Below are 22974 nucleotides of genomic sequence, written 5' to 3' on the forward strand. Positions count from 1 at the left end.
TGGCAGGGACATGCAGTGGCACGTGTCACTGGCACATGCCATACTCGGCTCCTACTCCTAATGGAGAAGGGGTAGGAGCCGAATGTGGCAGGGACATGCAGTGGCACGTGTCATTGGCACATGCCATACTCGGCTCCTACTCCTAATGGAGAAGGGGTAGGAGCCGAATGTGGCAGGAACATGCAGTGGCACGTGTCACTGGCACATGCCATACTCGGCTCCTACTCCTAATGGAGAAGGGGTAGGGGCCGAATGTGACAGGGACATGCAGTGGCACGTGTCACTGGCACATGCCATACTCGGCTCCTACTCCTAATGAAGAAGGGGTAGGAGGCGAATGTGGCAGTGCCATGCAGTGGCACGTGTCACTCGCACATGGCACATGCCATGCTCGGCTCCTACTCCTAATGGAGAAGGGGTAGGAGCCGAATGTGGCAGTGACATGCAGTGGAACGTGTCATTGGCACATGCCATACTCGGCTCCTACTCCTAATGGAGAAGGGGTAGGGGCCGAATGTGACAGGGACATGCAGTGGCACGTGTCACTGGCACATGCCATACTCGGCTCCTACTCCTAATGGAGAAGGGGTAGGAGGCGAATGTGGCAGTGCCATGCAGTGGCACGTGTCACTCGCACATGGCACATGCCATGCTCGGCTCCTGCTCCTACTGCTGGCCTTGGCAGTCGGCTGCGGTATCTCGTGGGTTCCAGGAGACGCCCCTTGTGGGAGCTGCACGGAAGCCCGGGTTTCACTTTCAGGTCTGGACCCTGTATAAGAATCAGGCGCGCGAGCTTGTGTGTGAGAGAGCACTGGGCGCCGAGACTCACACCGGAAGGAGTGCAGGTGTGGGGAGAACGCCGGGCAGACCCGCAGAGCCTCCCGGGAAGAGGAGCAGGGACGGGGAAGAGGTAAGCAGCCCGTGCTGGATGTGTGGCAGCATGCTGTGCACAGCAGCACCTCCCGGGGAGTGCAATCCCTCCGTCATGCAGGGGCAGTCAGAGCCGGCGGGAGAGCTCACAGTCGGCACCGCCACACTACTCCTGTGCACGCGGACACCTGGGTGCTGCAGCGTGGGTGTATATGGGAGTAGGGGCGTGCGGGAGCAAGGCAGGGGGGCGGGGGTGGAATAAGGTGGCTATGGCGACTTGAAAGAAGACCACGATTATAAAGCCGCGCTGAATTGCACTCACACTCACGCATACACTCTCAGTGCCTGACACACACACACCCTCACACACGTGTCCTGTGCCATGACGGAAAGGGGCCCGAGGGTTCCTGGGAACACGAGGGCCCACTGAATAGTTAGAGGGGCTGCACGGGGCGCCCCCTTTGCCGCTATCCCTGGTTCAACATAAACACTTTGTCCCAGGATCTGCCAGGAAACTCAAATGGGCGGCAGGGAGACGTGCACTAGTGTTGCTGTGAGACTGACACGTGGCAGGGGGGACCCGGACAGCACCCAGGCAGTGTGCTGCATCACACCTGCGGCTCACAGAAGGAGGTGAGTGATTCCGGACTATCACTTTACACGCGCAAGACTGTGATTAACTCTGATCCTATGTTGCACTGCACTCTTGTGAATCACAAGGAACCGACTCTAAAAACACATCGCTTTCAAAAGCCAGACAATCACACATTACACCCCAACTTTTAGGGTGCAGCTTATCGCCAGGTGTTTCTCACAATGTTACACTACCCAAACATGCATAGGCAAAGCCAATAGCTTTGGCGTTTACTGCTGTTAGTTGCACTTTGCATTTATAGCCAACAGGGTGCAAGGAGGAGAGTGCAAAGTTTCAAAGAAGGACACGACAGGGGGCGCAAGTGTGCAAGATAATGAAAAGAAAGCAGAATAGAGCAAGGGAGGAAACGATGCAGAGAGAAGGTGCCATCGATGATGAGCAAGAGCAAAAATGAGCGAGCAAGGGTGCGAGTGAGAGGGTAAGAAATACAGCGAGAGTGAGAGAGGAAGGATGAGAGGGGACTAGAGACTGGAGGGGAGAGGGCCTGGGGAGGTTTGTACAGAGAGTTGTGTGGCTCTGGGTGGGAGAGAGTGGGTAGATAGAGGTGGGTGGGGATAGAGAATAGACATTGGGTGTGGGTTGGAGTTGAAAGAAAAGAGCTATGGTGGGTTGGTGGAGGCAGAGAGAGTGGGATATGGGAGGGTGGTAGAAAGGATGAAGGTAGAGTGGGTGGATGAGGAGTAGCGTAGGGTGGGTGGAGGACAGATAGAGTGAGGGTAAAGTGGGTGGGTGGGGATAGAGCGAGTGATTGGGGGAAGGTTGGGTGAGTTGTGGAAGAGTGAGGGTAAGGTGGATGGGTGGGTTAGTGCAAGTGTGGTAGGGGTTGGTGGGTGCTACAGAGAGTAGAAGTTGTGTGTGGTGGGGTAGCGAGAGTGAGGATAGGGTGGGTGGAGGCATAGAGAGTGGAAGTAGGTTGGGTGAGTAGGGTAGAGAGAGAGTGTGGGAGGGTGAGTGGGGTAGAGTGGCAGTAGTGTGGGTGGGTAGTGGTAGAGAAAGTGGAGGTAAGGTAGGAGGGTAGAGAGAGTGGAAGAAATGTGGGTGGGTGGGGGTAGAGAGAATGGAGTTAGTGTGGGTGGATGGCAGAGAGAGTGGAGTTGGGGTTGGTGAGAGTAGAGAGACTGCAGGTTCGGTGGGTGAAAGCGAGTGGAGGTTGGGTGTGTGAGTACGTAGGTAGGGTGGGGGTAGGCAGAATGCTGGTGTTAGGAGAGAAGGTAGTGTGAGTGGGTGAGGGTAGAGAGAGTAGAGGCGGGGTGGGTGGGAGGTGTAGAGTGATTATTTGGGGTACAGATAGTCGGAGGATGGTGGGTGGGTTGGGGTAGAGAAAGTGAGGGTGGGTTGGGAGGCTGGGGATAGAGAGAGTGAGGGTTGGGTGGGGGGAGGGGGTTTTGGTGGTGATTGGGGTAGCTAGAGTGGGGGCAGCAGGAGTTTGGGTTGAGTGGTTGAGTAGGGGTAGAGAACATGTGGTATGGTGGGTTGGGGCAGAGAGAAGGGTGGGTGGAGGTAGAGAGAGTGTGTAGTGGGTAGTTGCATGTAGAGAGAGTGGGGGTCGGTTGGGGAAGAAATAGTGGGTGTCGGATGGGTGTGTGGGCATAGAGAGATTGAGGAAGGGTGTGTGGGTGGAAACAGAGAGAGGAGGTATAGAGAGTAGAGGTAGGGTGGTAGGTGGGGTACAGAGAGTGTGTAACGAGAATTGAGGTAGCATACATGGGTAAGGTAGGAGAGAGTGGATGTAGGGTGGGGGTAGATAGAGTACAGTATGAGGTAAAGAGAGTGGAGATATGGTGGGTGGGTGTAGAGAGAGTGGGGGTGAGTGGGTGTATGTAGAGAGAGTGAGTGCAAGGTGTGTGCATGAGGGTAGAGAGAATGCAGGTAGGGTGGGTGGGTAAGTGTAGAGAGGTGGGTGGGTGTAGCAAGAGTGGGAGCAGGGTGGGCCGATTGGGATAGAGAAAGTGGAGGTTTGGAGGGTGACTGAGGGTAAAGAGATTGGGGTAAGGTGGGTGTTGTCGAGAGAGTGGGGAAATAGTCTGTGGGGGAAGACAGGGGTGGGTTTTTTGGGGTAGAGAGGGTGGATATATGGTGGGCGGGTTAGGTTGGAAAGAGGTTGCGTGGGTGGGGGCAGAGAGAGTGGGATTAGGCTGGGTGGGGGCAGAGAGAGTATGTGGTGGGCGGGTGTAGAGAGAGTGGGATTAGGTTGGGTGTGTTCAGCTAGAAAACGTGTGGGTAGGATGGGTGGGGATAGAGAGTGGAGCAAGGCTGAATTTGTGGGGCTAGAGAGAGTGGAGTTTGGTTCAGTGGGTGGAGATAGAGAGATTCGAGAGATTCGAGTAAGAGTCACTGCATATGGGTAGAGAGATTGGAGGTAGGATGGGTGGGTCGTATAGAGAGAGTGGGGGTGGTGTGGGTAAAGAGAGTAGAGGTATTGTGCATGGGCGGTGGTAGAGAGAGTGGAGATAAGGTGGGTGTGTTGGTGTAGAGAGAGATGAGGTTGGGAGGGTTGGTGGGGGTAGAAAGAGTGAAGATAGGGTGGGTTAGGTTGGAAAGAGTTGAGGGTGGGTGGGTGGCGTCAGAGAGAGTGGGGTTAGGTTGGGTGTGTTGGGGTAGAACGCATGGGGGTAGGGTGGGTGGCGGTAGAGAGTGGAGCTAGGATGAATTTGTGTGGGTAGAAAGAGTGGAGTCAGAGTGGGTGGGTGGCATAGTCAGTGGCAGTAGGGTACATGGGTAGAGAGAGTGGAGTTATTGTGTATGGGCGGGGGTAGAGAGAGTGGAGTTATTGTGTATGGGCGGGGGTAGAGAGAGTGAAGATGTGTGTAGTTGGGAGTAGAGAGAGTTTAGGCAGGGTTGGTTGGTGTTGCTGGAGGTAGGGTGGGTAGTTGGGGGTGCAGAGAATGGAGGTAGGGTAGGTTGGTGGAGGTAGAAAGAGTGGGGATAGGTTGGGTTAGAGAGAGTGTGGTAGGGTGGGTGGGGTAGAGAGAGTGGGGGCCTGGTGTGTGTGGGGGTGAGAGAGTTGGTATGGTGGGTGGATGCTAGAGAGAGTGGGGGTAGACAGAGTAGAGGTAGTGTGGATGGGGCTAAAGAGAGAGAGGTGGTAGGGTGGGTGCGTTGGTGAAGGTAGATAAACTGAAGGTAGGAGTTTGAGAGACTTGAGGTAGGGTGGCTGGGTGTTGGTGGAGGTATGGTGGTTAAGTGGGAGTGCAAAGAGTAGAGGAATGGTTGGTGGCTGGAGGCAGAAAGAGTGTGCTTAGGGTGGGTGGGGGTAGAGAGAATGGGAGTAGGATGAGTTGGTGGGGTAGTGAGAGTTGGGGTAGGGTTGGTGAGTGAGATAGAGTGGGTTCTGGTGGGTGGGTGTTGGAAGCGAGAGTAGGGGTATGATGGGTGGGTGCTTGAGAGAGTGGAGGTAGGATGGGTAGGTCAGAGTAGATGGTAGAGGTAGGGTGGGTGGGGGTAGAGGGAGTACAAGTCATAGAGGGAGTGAAGGTAGAGAGAGTGCAGGAAGGATGGTTGGGCGGGGCAGAGAATGCGGGGGTAGGATGGGGGTGGGGGTAGAGATGGTGTGGGTATGTTTGGGTGGATGGAGAAATTGAGGTTAGTGTGGGTGGGGGTAGAGAGAGTGTGATAGGGTGGGTGGGAGTAGAGAGAGTGGGAAGAGCATGGGTGGTTAGGACTAGAGAGAGGGTGTGGCGGGTGGGTGTAGAGAAAGTGAGTGTAGGATGGGTGTAGAGAAAGTGGGGGCAGGGTGTGCATGTTGGGTTAGAGAGATTGTGGGTTAGAGTGGGTGAGGTAGAGACATTGAGAGTAGGGTGGGTGCGTGTGGCTGGGGAGAGTGGAGATTGAGTACATAGGTGGGGGTAGAGCAAGTGGATGTTGGGTGGGTGGGTGCAGAGAGATTGAATGGGGGTGTTTGAGGTATAGAGATCAGAAGTAGGGTGGGTGGGGGTAGAGAGAATGGAGGTAGGGTGTGGGTAAAGAAAGTGTAGTTATGGTGCCTGGCTGTGGAAACAGACAGTGGGGGTAGAGAGAGTGTTGTGGTAGAGAGAGTAGAGCTAGGGTGGATGGGTGCAGGTAGATAAAGTGGGGGTAGGGTGGGTGGGGATAGAGAGTGGAGCTAGGATTAATTTGTGGGGATAGAGAGAGTGGAGTGTGGTTCAGTGGGTGGGGATAGAGAGATTCGAGTAAGAGTTGCTGCATATGAGTAGAGAGATTGGAGGTAGGATGGGTGGGTCATAGAGAGAGAGTGGGGATAGTGTGGGTGGGGTAGAGAGAGTAGAGGTATTGTGCATGGGCGGTGGTAGAGAGAGTGGAGATAGGGTGGGTGGGTTGGAGTAGAGAGAGATGAGGTTGGGAGGGTTGGTGGGGGTAGAGAGAGTGAAGATAGGGTAGGTTAGGTTGGAAAGAGTTGAGGTTGGGTGGGTGGGGTGAGAGAGTGGGGTTAGGTTGGATGTGTTGGGATAGAACGTGTGGGGGTAGGGTGGGTGGTGGTAGAGAGTGGAGCTAGGATGAATTTGTGTGGGTAGACAGAGTGGAGTCAGGGTGGGTGGGTGGCATAGTCAGTGGCAGTAGGGTGCGTGGGGTAGAGAGTGGAGTTATTGTGTATGGGCGGGGGTAGAGAGAGTGAAGATGTGTGTAGTTGGGAGTAGAGAGAGTTTAGGCAGTGTTGGTTGGTGTTGCTGGAGGTAGGGTGGGTAGGTGGGGGTGCAGAGAGTGGAGGTAGGGTAGGTGGGTGGAGGTAGAAAGAGTGGGGTTAGGGTGGATCGCGTTATAGAGAGTGGTGGTAGGGTGGGTGGGGTAGAGAGAGTGGGGGCCTGGTGTGTGTGGGGGTGAGAGAGCAGGTATTGTGGGTGGATGCTAGAGAGAGTGGGGGTAGACAGAGTAGAGGTAGGGTTGATGGGGGTAAAGAGAGAGAGGTGGTAGGGTTGGTGGGTTTGTGGAGGTAGAGAGACTGAAGGTAGGGTGGGTAGGGGTTTGCAAGACTTGAGGTAGGGTGGCTGGGTGTTGGTGGAGGTATGGTGGGTAAGTGGGAGTGCAAAGAGTAGAGGAATGGTTGGTGGCTGGAGGCAGAAAGAGTGTGGTTAGCATTGGTGGGGGTAGAGAGAATGGGAGTAGGGTGAGTTGGTGGGGTAGTGAGAGTGGGGGTAGGGTTGGTGAGTGAGATAGAGTGGGTTCTGGTGGGTGGGTGGGTGTTGGAAGCGAGAGTAGGGGTATGATGGGTGGGCACTTGTGAGAGTGGAGGTAGGATGGGTAAGTCAGAGTAGAGGTAGAGTGGGTGGGGGTAGAGGGAGTACAAGTCATAGAGGGAGTGAAGGTAGAGAGAGTGGAGGAAGGATGGTTGGGCGGGGCAGAGAAAGTGGGGGTAGGATGGGGGTGGGTGTAGAGATGGTGTGGGTTTGTTTGGGTGGATGGAGAAATTGAGGTTAGTGTAGGTGGGGGTAGAGAGAGTGGGCGTAGGGTGGTTTGGGGTAGAGAGAGAAGGGGTAGAGTGTATGAGTGGGGGTAGAGAGAGTGTGATAGGGTGGATGGGGGTAGAGGGAGTGGCAGGAGCATGGGTGGTTCGGGGTAGAGAGGGGGTGTGGTGGGTGGGTGTAGAGAAAGTGAGTGTAGGATGGGTGCAGAGAAAGTGGGGGCAGGGTGTGCATGTTGGGTTAGAGAGATTGTGGGTTAGAGTGGGTGAGGTAGAGACATTGAGAGTAGGGTGCGTGCATGAGGCTGGGGAGAGTGGAGATTGAGTACATAGGTGGGGGTAGAGCAAGTGGATGTTGGGTGGGTGGGAGCAGAGATATTGAATGGGGTTGTTTGGATGGAGGTAGGGTGTGGGTAAAGAAAGTGTAGTTATGGTGCCTGGCTGTGGGAACAGACAGTGGGGGTAGAGAGAGTGTTGTGGTAGAGAGAGTAGAGGTAGGGTGGATGGGTGCAGGTAGATAAAGTGGGGGTAGAGTGGGTGGGTGTGTGTAAAGAGAGTGGGGATATGATGGGTGGGGGTAAAGTGGTTCGGGCAGAGTGTGGTTTATTGGTGGGTGGGTGTGAGGAGTGAATGCAGGGTGGGTGGGGTTAGAGAGAATGTCGGTAAGGTGGGGTAGATAGAGTCGATACTGGATGCATGAGTGGGGTTAGAGAGAGTGTAGGTAGGGTTGGTGGGTGGGACTAGATAAAGTGGATGCTGGGTGAGTATTTGGGGTAGAAAGAGTTGAGGTAGGGCAGGTGCGTGGCGGTAGAGAAAGTGGAGATCGGGCGGGTGGGTCATGGTAGGCAGAGTGGAAATAGGGCAGGTCTGTGGGGGTAGAGAAAGTGGAGAGAGGGTAGGTGGATGGGTATAGAGATTGGAGGTACGGTGGGTGGGGGAGAAGCGACTGAGAGTACGGGGGAAGAGACAGTGGACCTTGGATGCCTGGGTGGGCATAGAGAGAGTGTGGGTAGGGTTGGTGCATGAGGGCAGAGAGAGTGGATGTAAGGACAGGTGTGTGTTGTTACAGCGAGTGACTGTAGGGTGGGTGGGTATATGTAGAGAGGGTAGAGGTTAGGTGGATAGGGGTGAAGAGAGTGGTTCTGGTAATGAGAGAAGTGATAGGGTGGATGGGTGGGGCTAGAGAAAGTATGGATGGGGTAGGTGGGGTAGGGTTGGTGGGTGGGGATAAAGAGAGCAGGGATAGGGTTGGTGGGCGTAGTGTGTGGGGGGTAGAAAGAGTCAGGATATAGTGGATGGGGTAAAGTGGTTGGTAGAGAGTGGATGTAGGCTGGGTGGGGGTGTAGAGAGTGGATGTAGGGTGGGTGGGTGGGGGTAGAGATAGTTGAGGTAGGGTTCGAGGTTGGGGTAGATAGAGCCGACACTGGATGCATGGGTGGGTATAGTGAGAGTGTAGGTAGCATTGGTGATGGGGTAGAGAGAGTGGATGTAGGGTGGATCATTGGGGGTAGAGAGAGTAGAGGCAGGGCTGGTGGGTTATGATAAAGTGGTGACTGGGCGGGTGGGTCAGGGTAGAGAGAGTGGAGACCGGGCAGGAGAGTGGGGGCATAGAGAGTAGAGATAGTGTGGGAGGATGGGTATATAGAGTGGATGTAAGTGGGTAGGGGTGAAGTGAGTGGTTGTGGTAGAGAGAGTAGTCGTAGGGTGAATGTGTGGGGTAGAGAAAATGGGGGTAGGGTCGGAAGGGGTAGGGTCAGAAGGGGTAGTGTGGGTGGGGTAGAGATAGTGGGGGTATTGTGTGTGGGGGTAAAGTGGTTAGGGGTAGAGAGTGGATTTAGGATGGATGGATGGGTGGGGATAGAGAGAGTGGAGTTATGTTGGGTAGGTGGTGGTAGAGATAGTGGAAGTAGGGTGCGTGGGGTTATAGAGAGTGGATGTAGGGTTGGTGGGTGTTAGGCAGAATTATATGCAGTACCCATTGGGAACACTACACACAATTAAGACTACAAGTGTAAGCACAATTTCACCTTTGGTACAAGCCTGTACTACACAGTAAAAGTGGTAGCGATGGCTGAGCAGCCAGATTTATCTCAAGAGCAAGTGAGCAGTATCAATAGTTACACAAAGGACAGCAATTACTATGATTCAGGCAGACACTGACTCAAGGTTTCTAAGTAAAAACGAATATATATGTATGTACTCCTCAGTTATATAACATTTCACTAAAGTAAAGCAGTCTTAAAAATCACACTCTTAATACAGCACATCACTCCCAATAGTTTCCAGACAAGTTAAGCTCACAAAATGAAGTGGGAGCAAAATGGCACTCCCGAAATTTAAAAGGGAGGGAAGACAACATCAGGTAGAAATGAAGCAGCACCAACAGGTATGTCAGCAGTGCAATCTAGAAAGAGGAACTACAGTGATGGAATCAAATCAAATAGGCTTAGGGCCAAAGTCAATAGGACAAAAGTCTTTTGCTCAAGATCACACATTTCAGGGTAGTTTGCGGTTAAGTCTTTGCCAAGAGTTCTGGACGAAGTTGGTCAGCAGAAAAGTTTAAAAGATAGAGGAAAAGCCCTCGGAATGGAGAAAGATTTCACACACTTTCACTGCGGCTGAACGAAATGGACAACCGGATTTGAACAGTACCTTTCAATGGAGAAGAAGTTGTAGCTGAGGCGGACGTTCCTGGTAGTTCCTGCAGGCTCACGGTTCCTGAATCCGACTGTCGGACTGACATGAAGTAGGAAGACTGGAGGGTCCTGCACTGCCCAGGGAAGAAACCAGCAGCAGAGCAAAGCAACAAATAAAAGGTACGCTCCTTAAAACCCAAGCAGGGTCCGACCTTCCTGGCTATCCGGCCCACTGTAGCTCTGTACAGTGAATTCGACCAGAGGAGGGAGTCCTGGCTTGCAGTTTGGGCGAACTGGGTGGTCCCACCAGGTCAGGGGAATTAGATTCCTGGAGGATCTTCTCTGTCGTTGGAGTTCGAGGATTTGGACCTGTAGCAGGGCTTCACCGGACGGTTCAGTCGTGGTAGGGGTCCTCTTCTATCAGCTCCTCGTCGGTTCTTTTGTTCAAGAGGAGACTCTGCCTTTCCAGACCCAAAGACCTGCTTTTTATGCAGTTTTCCCCCATTCACACAGCCTGGCTGTCAATCACACAGCAGGGTGGCTGTCCCGCTGGGACAGTCACCACAGTCAATCAGTTCAGAGTGTGACATGGGTCTCCAAGGAGACCCTGTGCAGGGAGTCCTAAACCCCTCCCTCACATTCTGTCCCCCAGACATACAGGGGCCTAAGGAGGGCGTCTGCGTAGAAGCCCGCAAAAAGACAGTGAACAAAGGAACAAAACCTGGTTTTGGCGCGCAGAGTAAAACACGAGAAAGACATTTGCAAAAAGAAATGGCGAATAAACCCAGCCGGAACAATATTAAAAACAATATGGTCAAGCGGGTTTAAGTTCGAGGCTACCAAGATAGCCTAAAACAATACCAAGTTTATTTAAGATAACCGCGGTAGAAAAAATAGGGTAATTACCACTGCCACCAGCCAAGTCTTGATGAAAATGGAGCGAAGAAATGCTCCAAGAGGAACAGACAAAAAGGGATAAGAATTAACCCTTTCCAGTACTCCATGTAAGATGGTTTGTACTGGGTCTGTCGTTTTACAGAGGCTAATAAAGTTAATGGTAACTTCATATGTTCTGGGAGACAGTAGTCAGTCCCAGAAAATGGAGTCTGAGTTGGGAAGTCTAAAAGACAGACCCTGTGTCACTGCACTGAGGGTGCTGTGTAACACACAATAAAAAGATGATGCCTGTGGAGTAGGTGAGGTTCCACAGTCTATGAACACAAACATGTTAAACACATATAGCAAAACACATGTAAGAGTGGGAAAAAGGGCTCACACTCTTACCAGGTGAAAACAATAAGTCCTAGAAATCCAGCAAAGATGTTGATGGACTCTGTAGGTAAGGGGAATTAGCCATTCTTGAGAATTCTCCCTAACAGTGGGTGGGGTAGATAGATTTGACACTGGATGCATGGGTTGGGGTAGGGAGAGTGTAGGTAGCGTTGGTGATGGGATAGAGAGAGTGCATGTAGGGTGTGTCATTGGGGATTGAAAGATGGAGGACGGGCAGGTGGGTGGGGATAGAGAAAGTGGAGACTGGGCAGGTGGGTCAAGGTAGAGAGAGGGGAGACAGGGGAGATGGGTAGGGGTATAGAGTGTGGACATCGGGTGGGTAGATGGGGTAGAGAGAGGAGAAGTAAGATGGGTAGGGGCAGAGAGAGTGGTTGTGGTACAGAGAATAGTGGTAGGGTGAATGGGTGGGGCTAGAGAAAGTGGGGGTAGGGTGGGTAGGTAGGGGTAGGGTGTGGGTTGGGTGGGGTAAAGAGTGTGGGGATAGGGTTTGTAGGGTAGTGTGTGTGGGATAGAGAGAGTGGAGGTAGGGTGGGTGGGTGTAGATAGAGAGGTTGGAGTTAGGGAAGGTGGGTTGGGGTAGAGAGAGTACAGGTAGGGTTAGGGGTAGAGGGAGTGGAGGTCGGGTGGGTGGGGGTGGAAAGAGTAGTGATATGATGGGTGGGGCTAAAGAGAGTGGGGCTAATGTGTGGGAGTAGCGAGAGTGGGTGTAGGGTGGATGGGCATAGAGAGTGACTTATGAATGGTGGGTGGGGGTGGAGAGAGTGGAGATAGGGTAGGTGAGCAGGGTAGAGAGAGGGGGTAGGGTAGGTAGGAGTGGAGAGAGTGAGGGTTGTATGGGTGTGTAGTAGTATATGGAATGGGTGCAGGGTAAATTGGTTAGAGTAGGCTGCGTTGTGGTGGTAGAGAGATTGGAGTTACAGTTGGTGTGTAGGGGTAGAGAGATTTTAGGTAGGGTTGTTGGGTGGGGGTGGAGAGAGTGAGGGCAGAGTGGGAAGGTGGTAGTAGAGTTGAAGCAGGGTGAGTTGGTCAGCATAGAGAAATTGGAGTTAATGTGGGTTAGTAGGGTGGGGATAGAGAGCACAGAGATAAGGTACATGAGTCATGGTAGAAAGAGTAGGTGTAGGGTGGGTAGGGGTGGAAATAGTGGAGGTAGGATGGATGAGTGTGTGGGGATAGATATATTGAAAGTAAGGGGTTTAGGGGTAGAGCATGGATTTAGGGTGGGTGGGTGGAGGTAGAGAGAGTGGAGTTAGGTTGGGTATGTGGTGGTACAGAGAGAGAGAGATGTGGTATGCTGGATGGGTGGGGTAGAGAGAGTAGGCATAGGGTGGGTGGGTGAGGGTAGAGGTAGTGGAGGTAGGGTGGGTGGCTACCAATAGATAGAGTGGACGTTGGATGCATGGGTGGGGGTAGAGAGCGTGTAGGTAGGGCAGGTTTGTGGTGGTAGAAATAGTGTTGATAGGGCGGGTAAGTGGGGGTAGAGAGAGAGAGGAGATAGGGAGGGTCAGTGGGTGGGGTAAAGTGAGTAGAGGGAAGGTGGGTGGGGTAGAGAGAGCAGATGTAGGGTGGGCAGTAGTAGAGAGGATGGGGTAGAATGGGTGGGTAGGGTAGAGAGAGTGCATGGTGGGTGGGTGTATAGAGAGTGGGGGTATGGTGGGTAGGTATAGGGAGAGTGAGGGTAGGGCAGATGGTACGGGTTGAGAGAGTGGATATAGGGTGGTTTGGTGCAGGTAGAAAGAGTGAAGGTAGGAGAGGTGGGTGGGGGCAGAGTGAGTGGAGCTAGGGTGATATTATATGATATAAGTCATTTATAATGACCCCGTACACAAGTGTTTCTAGGCATGACAAGACAAGGAAGAGAAGACAGAGGAAGGACAAGACAAACAATCGTACTAGGCCTTGTGTCATTCAGATTGTGCAAGTGTGACAACGAGAAGTGGAGGGGGAAGATGAGGAGTGCCATGAAGAGGGAAGGGGAAACAGAGAAGCATTGTTTTGGGTAAGTGCAGCCAGGGCAGCTCGGCTCTGGGTAAGTGCAAGGAGGCAAGGGACTGTAGAGGTTACAGTTACAGTCTCAAAGTGTGTCTCTGAGTGTAGCCCAGCAACCACTCAGTGCAGCAGACCGGTAGGTCAGTGTGATTCTGGAAATGCATCAGATGGACAGGGTCTCCTTATCCTTTTTAAAAAAAATGTGTTTATTGATTTAATACCATGAGATAAACAGAGTAGAACACACATCATTGGTGATTGATCAGCATATCGAGAAAACAACCCAAAACCCCACCCCAACCTCCCCCCGACCCCCCCCCCCCAAGACCACGGTCAGTTCACTATTCCTCTCTAGTCTGTACCCGTATCCGGGCAACTCTCTCCACTCTGCTCCGTATTATCCGCCTCAGGGTGGAGCAAGGGCACCGTCAGGGCCACCCAAGGGTGTAGTTCCTCGCTGGAATCTAGTCTTTGCACATGGATAGCCGTTTCCCATGCAGCGGTTTTAGCTAAGATCCACTTCGTAAGGTCTCCCCACCATAGGAGCATGTGTGGACCTCTAGGGCTTTTCCACCCCATGGCAATGCGTCTTTTGGCTGTAATGCATATGAGGTCAGTGAGCTTGGATAGGGGTTTGTTCTTCCTGTTTCGCCTATATCTGCCCAGGATGCAGGCCGTTGGCTCGTCCACCTCTATTACAATGTCTGCGACAGCCACTCTGTCCTTCACTTGTGACCAGAACTCCCTGATTACTGGGCAGCCCCAGAACATGTGAGTCATTCCCGCCCTGGGTTCACTGCATTTGGGTCATGATTGGGTTCCAGCACCTGTGAATCTTGATATGGCTTCAGGTGTGAGGTACGCTCTATTGGTGATGTACAGTTGAATAAGCTGCAAGCAGGCGTTCCTGGAAACTTTCTTATGGTAGTGGGTTATATCACCCCAATCTTTGTCTTCAAAAACAATGCCCAGTTCAGTTTCCCACTTACTCCTGCATTTGAGGTCTCCCCTGGTCGTACCACACAACAGGGCCTCGTAGATTCGTGAGGTTTCATGGCCCCCCTCAGCGGAGTTCAGTATAATTTCGATGCATTCATTCTCCTCTGTCAGGTCGGCAGCGACCGGCCATCTCCTGCACAAGGCCTGTACGACCACCCTGTGCAACAGGAACTGTCCTGCCGGGAGGCCCGTGGTCTCACTGAGTTCCAAAAAAGTTAGGATTTCCTCTTGAATCAAGTCCCCAAGCGTGGCCACCCCGAGGGGCTCCCATTGTGTACGTGTTTCAACTTGGCCACAAGAATGATAAACCATAAGTGCAGCAATAGGGATCTGTGGTGAGAACGGGTCGTCCGATCCAACCAGTTTGCAGGCCCTTTTCCACAGCCGGATCCCGAGCTTGGCGAGATAAGGGCAGTGTCTCGTAGCACCCTCCCCAGCCCACAGTATGTCTCTGAGTAACAACCGGGGAAGGGCCGGTTGAAGGAGGTGAGTGTCCATCGTGCTCTCATCGGCCATCCATTGTGTGACATGTCTCAGCTGGCTGGCGAGGAAGTACAGCTCAAAGTTGGGAATCTTAAGTTCGCCCCTTTCGTATGGTCTTTGGAGAGTCTCCAACGCCACCCTGTGCCTACCCCCCTGCCAGAGGAAGCCCCTACAGAGTTTGTTGAGTTCTTTGAAGAATGAGGGGGGATGTTGAAGGGACGTTGATGAAGTTATGTAGTAGGCGGGGGAGGGTGTCCTTTTTAAGAAGACCTGCCCTCCCGGCCATCGAGAGCGGGAGCCGGCCCCAGAATTCCATGGATTTCACCCCGTCTATCTTAATGCCACCCTACCCATATTCCTGTCTCAGGTAGGCTGCCACTGGTTCAGCGGCAAGTATGTATAACATAGGGGACACAGGGCACCCCTGGTGGGTGCCCCTGTGTAGGGACCATTTAGAGGAATAGGTTTGGTTGGTGCGTACTCTCGCAGTGGGGCTGGCATAAACTAGCTGGGTCGACTTTAGGAATACAGGGCCTATTCCCGTTTTGGCCATGGTGGCATACAGCCAGTCCCACCTCACAGAATCAAAACCTTTGGTGGCGTCAAGTGACGCCACTGCAAGTTTCAGCTGCCTTCCCTCAGTGCTGTAGATGACATGATGTAACCTGTGAATGTTCTCGGTGATGGAGCGCCCCGGGACGTATCCCGTTTGGTCTTGATGGATCAACAGAGGGATAACTCTGCGCAGTCTGTTCGCGAGCAGGGCAGTAAGGATCTTACAGTCACCATTAAGCATAGAGAGGGGCCTGTATGAACCACAATCTGCCCCGCCCCTCCCCGGTTTAAGAAGGGGTATAATCACGGCCTCATTCATGGAGTCTGGGAGGGTACCACGCTCAAAGGCCTCATTAAAGACCTTGGCCAATATTGGGGCAAGTGTTTCCTCGAAGGTCTTGTAAAATTCCCCCGGGAGCCCATCCGAACCCGGGGTTTTCCCGGCTGGTAGCGATCTAATTACCACCCTGACCTCATCGGGGGTGACGGACTCGTTAAGGGTCTCAGCCAGTTGCAAATCTAATTTAGGTAGGTCAAGGGCGTCTTCCATCCTGGTGTCAGAGGGGGTCGGGGCTTCAGAGTACAGGTTACGGTAGAAGTCGGTAAAGACTGAATTGATTTCTTGTTGGGTATGAATGGCCGTGCCGTCAGGGGAGAGTATGTGGCAGATGGGTGGCCTGGGGGTCTCACTTTTATAGAGCCAAGCTAAGAGTTTCCCGGGCTTGTCTCCCAAGGCATGGATTCTCTCTGTGTGTTTGGCGTAACTCAGTTTACCGAGGGATTCCCAATGAGTTAGGCAGGTTTGTCTAAATTCGGCCATTTTTTTAAAGTGGTCAGGGGATGGGTCAGCCCTGCCTTCAAGCGTACTGAGGTCCCTTTCAGCGCGCTCAAGCGAGGATGTAATGGATCTCTGAGCTCCCCCAACTGCTGCAATCATCTCGCCCCTCATGACCACCTTATATGCTTCCCAAGTTGTACTCAAGTATCTAACGCTATGCAGATTATTTTGCCAGTATTCCTCAGTGCTATCTTTTATGCGTTCCTTGAATTCAGAGTCAAGTAGGGCCTCAGCCCTCAGCTTCCATGTGGGTATAGGGGGTGTGGGCGGGAACACCTCCCAGGTTACCAGAAGGGGAGAGTGATCCGACAGCACCCTAGGCAGGTAGCGCGCATCAACAAATATGGACTGTTGCGTTAGGCTGAGGAAGATGTAGTCCAGCCTGGTATGTACGGCGTGAGGTGGGGAATAGAAGGAATACTCACGTTGCTCAGGGTGCTGGACCCTCCATAGGTCACTGAGTTGCAACTGTTGGATTAGTTTGGAGAGTATTTTGGCTGGAGGGGAGGGTCGATCGTGTTTGTCATCGGATCTGTCAAGTAGAGGGTCAAGGGTACAGTTGTGGTCACCCCCCCATATCATAATTCTGTCCACATACGGGCTGAGTCCCGTGTGAAGGGAATGGAAAAAGGCAGTTGCGTCATGGTTGGGTGTGTAAGTACTGACCAGGCATACCTCTTTGCCCTCGATGGAGCCGCACACCACCACCATCCTACCTTCGTTGTCTGTTTTGGTGCTAGTGAGTTTGAAAGGGACAGAAGGGGCAATCCAAATCAGAACCCCTCTGGCGTAGGAGGAGTAAGACGAGCCTATTAGGATGCCACGCCAAGTTTTTGCCAGGGCTTCCAGTTTCTTGGGAGTTAAGTGAGTTTCTTGCAGCAGGGCGATTCCGACCTTGCCTCTTTTCAGGTAGGTTTGGACACCCCGTTGTTTAACGAAGCTGTTCAGGCCCCTGACGTTCCAAGTAACAACCCTTATTGTGTCAGCCATAGGCGTAGTGTGGTTTACAGAGTGTAACGGGTGGAGCTCGGGATCCAGGAGGTGCTATGTTGCATGTGAATTGTTCCCGTGGTCTCGATATGTCCCAGTATATGTCCCCAACTTGTGCAAAAACTCCCCTATTACCACCCTCCCACCTTAACTGTAAGAACTCCAAACATAGAACTGGCCCAGCGAGGTTACCCTCGTTATGACTGTCCTGTTTCTGCTCCGTTGGACCGTGCATTGGTCTCCAGGTGCCCTACGGACAGGTATATATACCCAAAAAAAAAAAAGAACAATCGGGGTGGAGTGAACTTGGACTCCGGGTCTCCGCAAAGAGGATCCAATCAGCTGTGTAGCAGTTCAAGCTAGTATAGTTCCCCCCGGGATGGCAGGAGGATCGTTATCTCGGTCTCCATTTCCTTTCCTCAATATCAGGGAACTGTAATCCGTCCATCCAGTCCCTGGCCTGGGCCGGGGTGTCGAACAAGTGCGCCTTATTATTATGCAGTACTTTAAGCCTAGAAGGATACAGGAGCATTTAGCGTAGCCCGGCGGCTTTCAATCTGGCCTTGGTGTGTATGAACTGCGCTCTGTTCCTTTGGACTTGAAAGGTGTAGTCAGGGTATATGGCAATTTTAGCAGAGTCCTGTTGGATTTGGCCGCCGGCTCGGGATAACTTCACGATCCCTGTAGTTGAGAGCTTTCGCTATCACCGGCTTGGGTGGGTCCCCCGGCGGTGGTTTCTTAGCCAGGGATCTGTGAGCGCTCTCGATGGTGAAGCCCTGGGAGAGTTTGCCAGCTTCCACCTCTTGTAGCAGGAGGTTCTCTATGTAGTTAGTAGGGTCAGAGCCTTCAGAACCCTCTGGGAGTCCGAGGAGACGTATATTGTTCCGGCGAGCCCTCCCTTCCGCCTCCTCGGGTCTGTCCTCCAAGTCTTTGACCCTTTGCTGAAGCTCATCTACGTCTCGAAGAAGGTCGTGGTCTGGCGCTGCTGCTTGGGCCTGCCGCTCCTGCCAGACACGTCGTCAACACTGGGCCTCCCCGCACCGAGAACGCCGGGGGTGCAATCGAGAGGCAGCAAGCAGCAGGGGAGCCTCTCGTTCCCGCCACAGGGCCGACAGGGCTATGATAAGAGGCCGAGGGGTAGCAGGCCAATTTCGGGAAACAAGCAGGCGCAAACGGCCTCCTTTACCGTCGGCCGTGAAATGGTGGGGACCCAAGGAGTGGGCCTCATGGTCTGCCAGAGTATCAGTCTGCAGGCAGGGTCCAGGTGTTTTCGCCCACACCTCCCCCCGATGAAGGTCCAGCAGGCGGGGGGCAAAAAAAAGGAAGACAGCCGGGGTGCCCAAATTCTTGCGGTGCCGCCAGCGGTGAAGTCAGGCGCAGGGGGTAGAATAATGCGCAGCACCTTGCCGCCAATGTAGATGTCCTTCACGCGCCTGCCTACCTCTGTGGTACCGGTCGGCCACCGCTCACGCCTGGGGGCCCTCGCGATCATCAAGGGAACACGTCAGTTCAGTTGCGCGCCGCCGGCAGGGCGCGGTACGGCAGGGGTGTCCGGGTCAGTCCTCTCGATCGATGAGTGTAGCTGTTCAGTCCCCTCCTCCAGGTCCGTCGCCAGTCGGCAGCTCAGGATCTTCTTCTCACCGATGGGCAGCGTCGCCAGTGCGCTCCGGCCTCACGAGGGATCAGGGCGCGGGAGCCACCATTTTGAATCCGCTCGGCGACCCTCTTCGCACGCCGGATAGAGGTGTTAGCCGTCTCTTCTTCTCTTGGGAGACAAGGCAAAAGTTGCTGAGGAGGTTTTGCGGCGGATGGTGCAACTTGTAGGGTTCCGGAGCACTTTAAAGTCACTTAAAACAGCTTATAATGGCACATAAGCGCAGAGCTCTCAGGAGACACATCCGCTCTACATGGCGGTTAGCCACGCCCCCCAGGGTCTCCTTTTCCTTGTCCTTTATGCTTTTATCATGTGCGTTCTGTCTTGTTTTCCACGAGGGGGTCACGTGGGATGCCTGGAGCTGCAGCTCTTCCTGTAATTGGTTTGGTGAACAGACACTTGGGATACCCTTATGGCAACCATGGGTCAGATTCCAATCCTGGACTCCTAGTGTATGTTTTTGAGCACCCATGGGTGGTCCCAGAGCAGGGTATGACAGTGGTGGACATGTAGGTGCACCTCTGAGAACCACCAGGTTAGCTGTTGGGCCTCCCAAATTATCACATCTAGCCTTAGTCAACATTACAATTGGAGACAAGACAGCAAAGCTTCCTGTCCGGGTTCAGAACAGCATAACTGCTAACATTTTGTTAGCCAATGATCTGCTGGAAATGGGGATGATCGTGGATGGTCTACCCATGGCTGCTGTGGTGGTCACCCAATCACAGGTCACACTGGGTCCGGCTGCGAGTCCTGTACCCAAGCCAAAGGCGAGCCCTAATGCAAAAAGATTAAAAAGTAAGCGGTCACCTCTGTGGAGAGGACTCCTTCTCTTCCTGCTGCTGCTGACGCACCCACTGGGATTCTTGCTCCGGACGGGTTTAGTCCAGTGGTAAAATCAAACCCAACTCCTGTGAGAGAAGAGCTAGAAGACCCTCCTGTGGTTGAGGTACTCGATCCAGAGGATCACCCAGACCGGCAATGCCTGTTGGCTGAAGGGGGGCTCTCTAGGAAAGACTTCTGTGGGGGACAGAGAGATTGCCACTCTCACGAGGGTCTGAGGAAACAGGCCCTGGCCCAGGCACAAAGTGAAGTGCCTCAGTCATTCCTGATTTATTGGGAGGGTGAGCTCCTTGTTAGTGAGCCCACTAAGCCTGAACCTGGTGCCCTCAAGAGGTTGGTGGTACCCCAGGTTTACAAGCCCTTCCGGTTGCAGTTGGCGCATGAGGTGCCATTAGCTGGTCATCTTGGTACCAAGAAGACTAGGCAGAGGCTCTCTGCCCACATCTACTGGCCCCGGATAGGAGCGGTAGTAGAGTCCCACTGCAAGACCTGCCCAGATTTTCAGTTGTCCGGCAAGACTGGAGGGTATCACTACATATTATGGCCACCAAAAATATTGCTGGATATATGATCGTATGGAACGCCATAGGTGATATTTTTGAGGGGGATAATTTTTGGGAGCAGGGTTTGCGGGGGTTTTCCATGCCTTAATATCACCGCAAAAATATGGCGATATTTTTGTATGGTGATATTTTTGCGGGGATATTAACACATGGAACTGACTGGAGGCAGTGTCATTGCCCCACTGCAGCCGTTGCCGGTGGTTGGCACACCATTTCAAGGGTTGGCATCGACATTGTTGATCCCCTTGACCCTCCCACTTCAGGTGGACATCAGTTCATTCTGGTCTTCATAGATCATGCCACCAGGTACCCTGAGGCTATACCCCTTCGGACGGTTACAGCCAAGGTGGTTACCAGGGCTCTCCTGGACATTTTCACCCGTGTTGGATTCCCTAAGGAGGTTGTCTCTGACAGAGGATCCAACTTCATGTCGAGTTACATGAAAGCCATGTGGAAAGAGTGGGGGGTCACCTCCAAGTTCTCCACCTCTTACCATCCCCTGACCCATGGTCTCAAGGGCATGCTAGGTACTTTGGAAGAGACCCTAAGGAGGAAATGGGATCTCCTCCTACTATGCCTGCTGTTTGCCTACCGAGAGGCACCTCAAGAGGGTGTTGGTTTCACCCCTTTGAGCTACTCTTTGGACATCCCGTGAGGGGTTCCCTTGCCTTAATCAGAGAAGATTTGGAAGCCACCCCTCCAGGTCCTGCCAAGCAAGTGGGCAACTATGTGTTGGGTCTCAGATGGAGGATGACACAGATGATGGGTCAGGCGACAGCGAATGTCAAGGCAAGCCAGGAATTTAACAAGTACTGGCATGACCGTAAAGCCTCGCAAATGGATTGAACTCCAGAACAGGAGATCCTTGTGATGGAGCCTACCAAGCCTAGAGCTTTGGCAGACAATTGAACTGGACCCTTCAGGATCATCTCCAAGATGGGTGAAGTCAATTATCTGGTTGACATGGGAGTCCCTGGGGTAGCCCCTCAGGTATTCCACGTCAACAGGCTCAAGCCTTTCCCTAGGCGATCCGAAGTCTCATGTCTCTTACTAGCTTCAGAGCAAGAAGAGGATGAGAGTGAGTCCTTTCCTGATTTGCTGCATAGCAACCCTCAGGATGGCTCAGTGGAGGGAGTGCATCTCTCTCCAGATCTGACACCACAGCAGCAGAGGGCCTGCATGACTTTGCTCCAGCAGTATGCACCTCTGTTCTCACTGACACCACGCCTCACTCCATGGTGCAGGCACAAAATTGACACTGGTGACAGTGTACCTGTCAAAGGCAGATGTTACAGGATGTCAGACACAGTTAAGAACCACATCCAGGCTGAGGTCGCCAAGATATTGGATCTGGGTGTAATTGAACCATCAAACAGTCCCTGGTCCAGTCCAGTGGTCCTTGTCCCCAAGGCAAGTTCCCAGGCAGGTAACAAAGATTGGAGGTTTTGTGTGGACTACTGAGGAGTCAATACCATCACCAAAACTGATGTGTCCCCATTTCCCAGGGCTGATGAGCTCCTGGACACCATAGATGCTGCCAAATTTGGGAGCACCTTTGACCTTACCTCAAGCTATTTGCAAATAGCTCTGACGGATCATGCCAAGGAAAAGACAGCATTCTCAACACGTGAGGGACTCTACCAGTTTAGAGTCATGCCTTTCGGGTTGAAGAATGCCCCTGACACCTTCCAGAGATTGGTCAACCATGCGCTCAGTGGGCTGGAGGCCTTTTGTGTGGCTTACTTAGACGACATTGCCGTCTACAGTTCCACCTGGGTAGAGCATTTGACACATCTGGATAAGGTGTTGCAGGCCTTCAAAAGTGCTAACCTCACTATCAAGGCCACCTAGTGCCAGATAGCTCAGGGGAAAGTTACCTATCTTGGTCATGAGGTTGGAGGGGGTCAAATCCAACCTCTCCCCAGTAAGGTATAGGATGCACATGACTGGGAGACTCCCACTACTCAAACCCAGGTGAGAGCATTTTTGGGCCTCACTGGGTATTACCACAACTTCATGGCGGACTATGGAACCATAGTATGTAAACATGATTGTATCCCACCCTGAAAGAAGAATTTTGGTCATCACTCAGTGGTTACTCTGCGGGTGACGTTTGTGTTATCTCAATCATCCAAATCAATTATTTATAAAAGTCTTGGGATAATTGGACAAATTGGAGAGGGAAGAACATTCTTTAAATGTGTGGTCTTTAATTCTCAGTAATAAAGTGCGTTATGATAAAGTGTGTTCTAACTCAACAATGACATCTTTCCAAAATACAAAAAGAAGTAAATAATATAAACGTAATCATAGTACATCATGACAAAAGCATTGATCAACATAAAAACAAGAAATAACATTTCTGAGTATAACATTGAAAGTGAATTTTAAAATAGGAAGACTTCAATTCAGTTCCCTAGTTCCACACCCAATTCTAGACTATGGAACCATAGCTGTACCTCTGACAGCTCTGAGTTCACCCAAACAAGTGAGGAGGGTTAATTGGACTGAAGACCTCCAATGACTTGAACGAATGTCTGTGTAGGGCACCTGTGTTGTGTGCGCCTGACTACAGCAGGCCCTTTATCGTTCAAATGGACCCCTGCAACACTGGATCGGAGCGGTCTTGTCCCAGTTAGATGACAAAGGAAGAGAACATCCAATCATAGTCATCAGTAGACAACTCAAGGATAGAGAACCTAGGTGGGCAACTGTTGAAAAGGAATGTTTTAGCATAGTTTGGGGCCTTAGGTGTTTTAGGCCCTACCTTAAGAGGTCTACCTTCAAGGTCCAAACAGACCATATGCCCTTAAAATGGCTTACACAGATGAAGGGTGAAAACTGAAACTGCTCAGGTGGTCCATTAGCCTGCAAGGGGTAGGCTTCATGATTGAGCATAGACCAGGGAAGAGTCATGATAATCCAGATGGCCTTTCCAGAAGGTATGTTGAATGTCTAGATAAGGGTGTCAAACTTGTGGGAGATTAGACCACCCTAACCTCAGTCTGGGGGGGGGCGACTGTGATGCTGGAAATGCAGGGCCTCCATATCAATGTCCTTTATGCTTTTATCATGTGTGTTCTGTCTTGTTTTCTGCATAAGAGTTCATGTGGGACTCCTGGCCGTGCAGATATTCCTCTTTTTGGTTTGGTGAACAGATCCTTGACATACCCTTATGGCACCCATGGGTGGGAGTATAATCCTGTACTCC

The 22974-nt window shown here is 52.4% G+C and overlaps 1 protein-coding gene across 1 annotated transcript in view; it reads left to right on the top strand.

Moving 5' to 3' along the window:
- Positions 1-745: 745 nt before the first annotated feature.
- Positions 746-22974, top strand: part of LOC138498455 (uncharacterized) — a 403932-nt gene continuing 381703 nt past the window's right edge. The window contains exon 1 of the mRNA XM_069622206.1: positions 746-910. The gene's annotated coding sequence lies outside the window, so the exon portion shown is untranslated. The remainder of the gene's footprint in view (positions 911-22974) is intronic.

This window comes from Ambystoma mexicanum, chromosome 5q (assembly GCF_040938575.1).
Source record: "Ambystoma mexicanum isolate Mex_15411 chromosome 5q, UKY_AmexF1_1, whole genome shotgun sequence".
Taxonomy (NCBI): Eukaryota; Metazoa; Chordata; class Amphibia; order Caudata; family Ambystomatidae; genus Ambystoma; species Ambystoma mexicanum.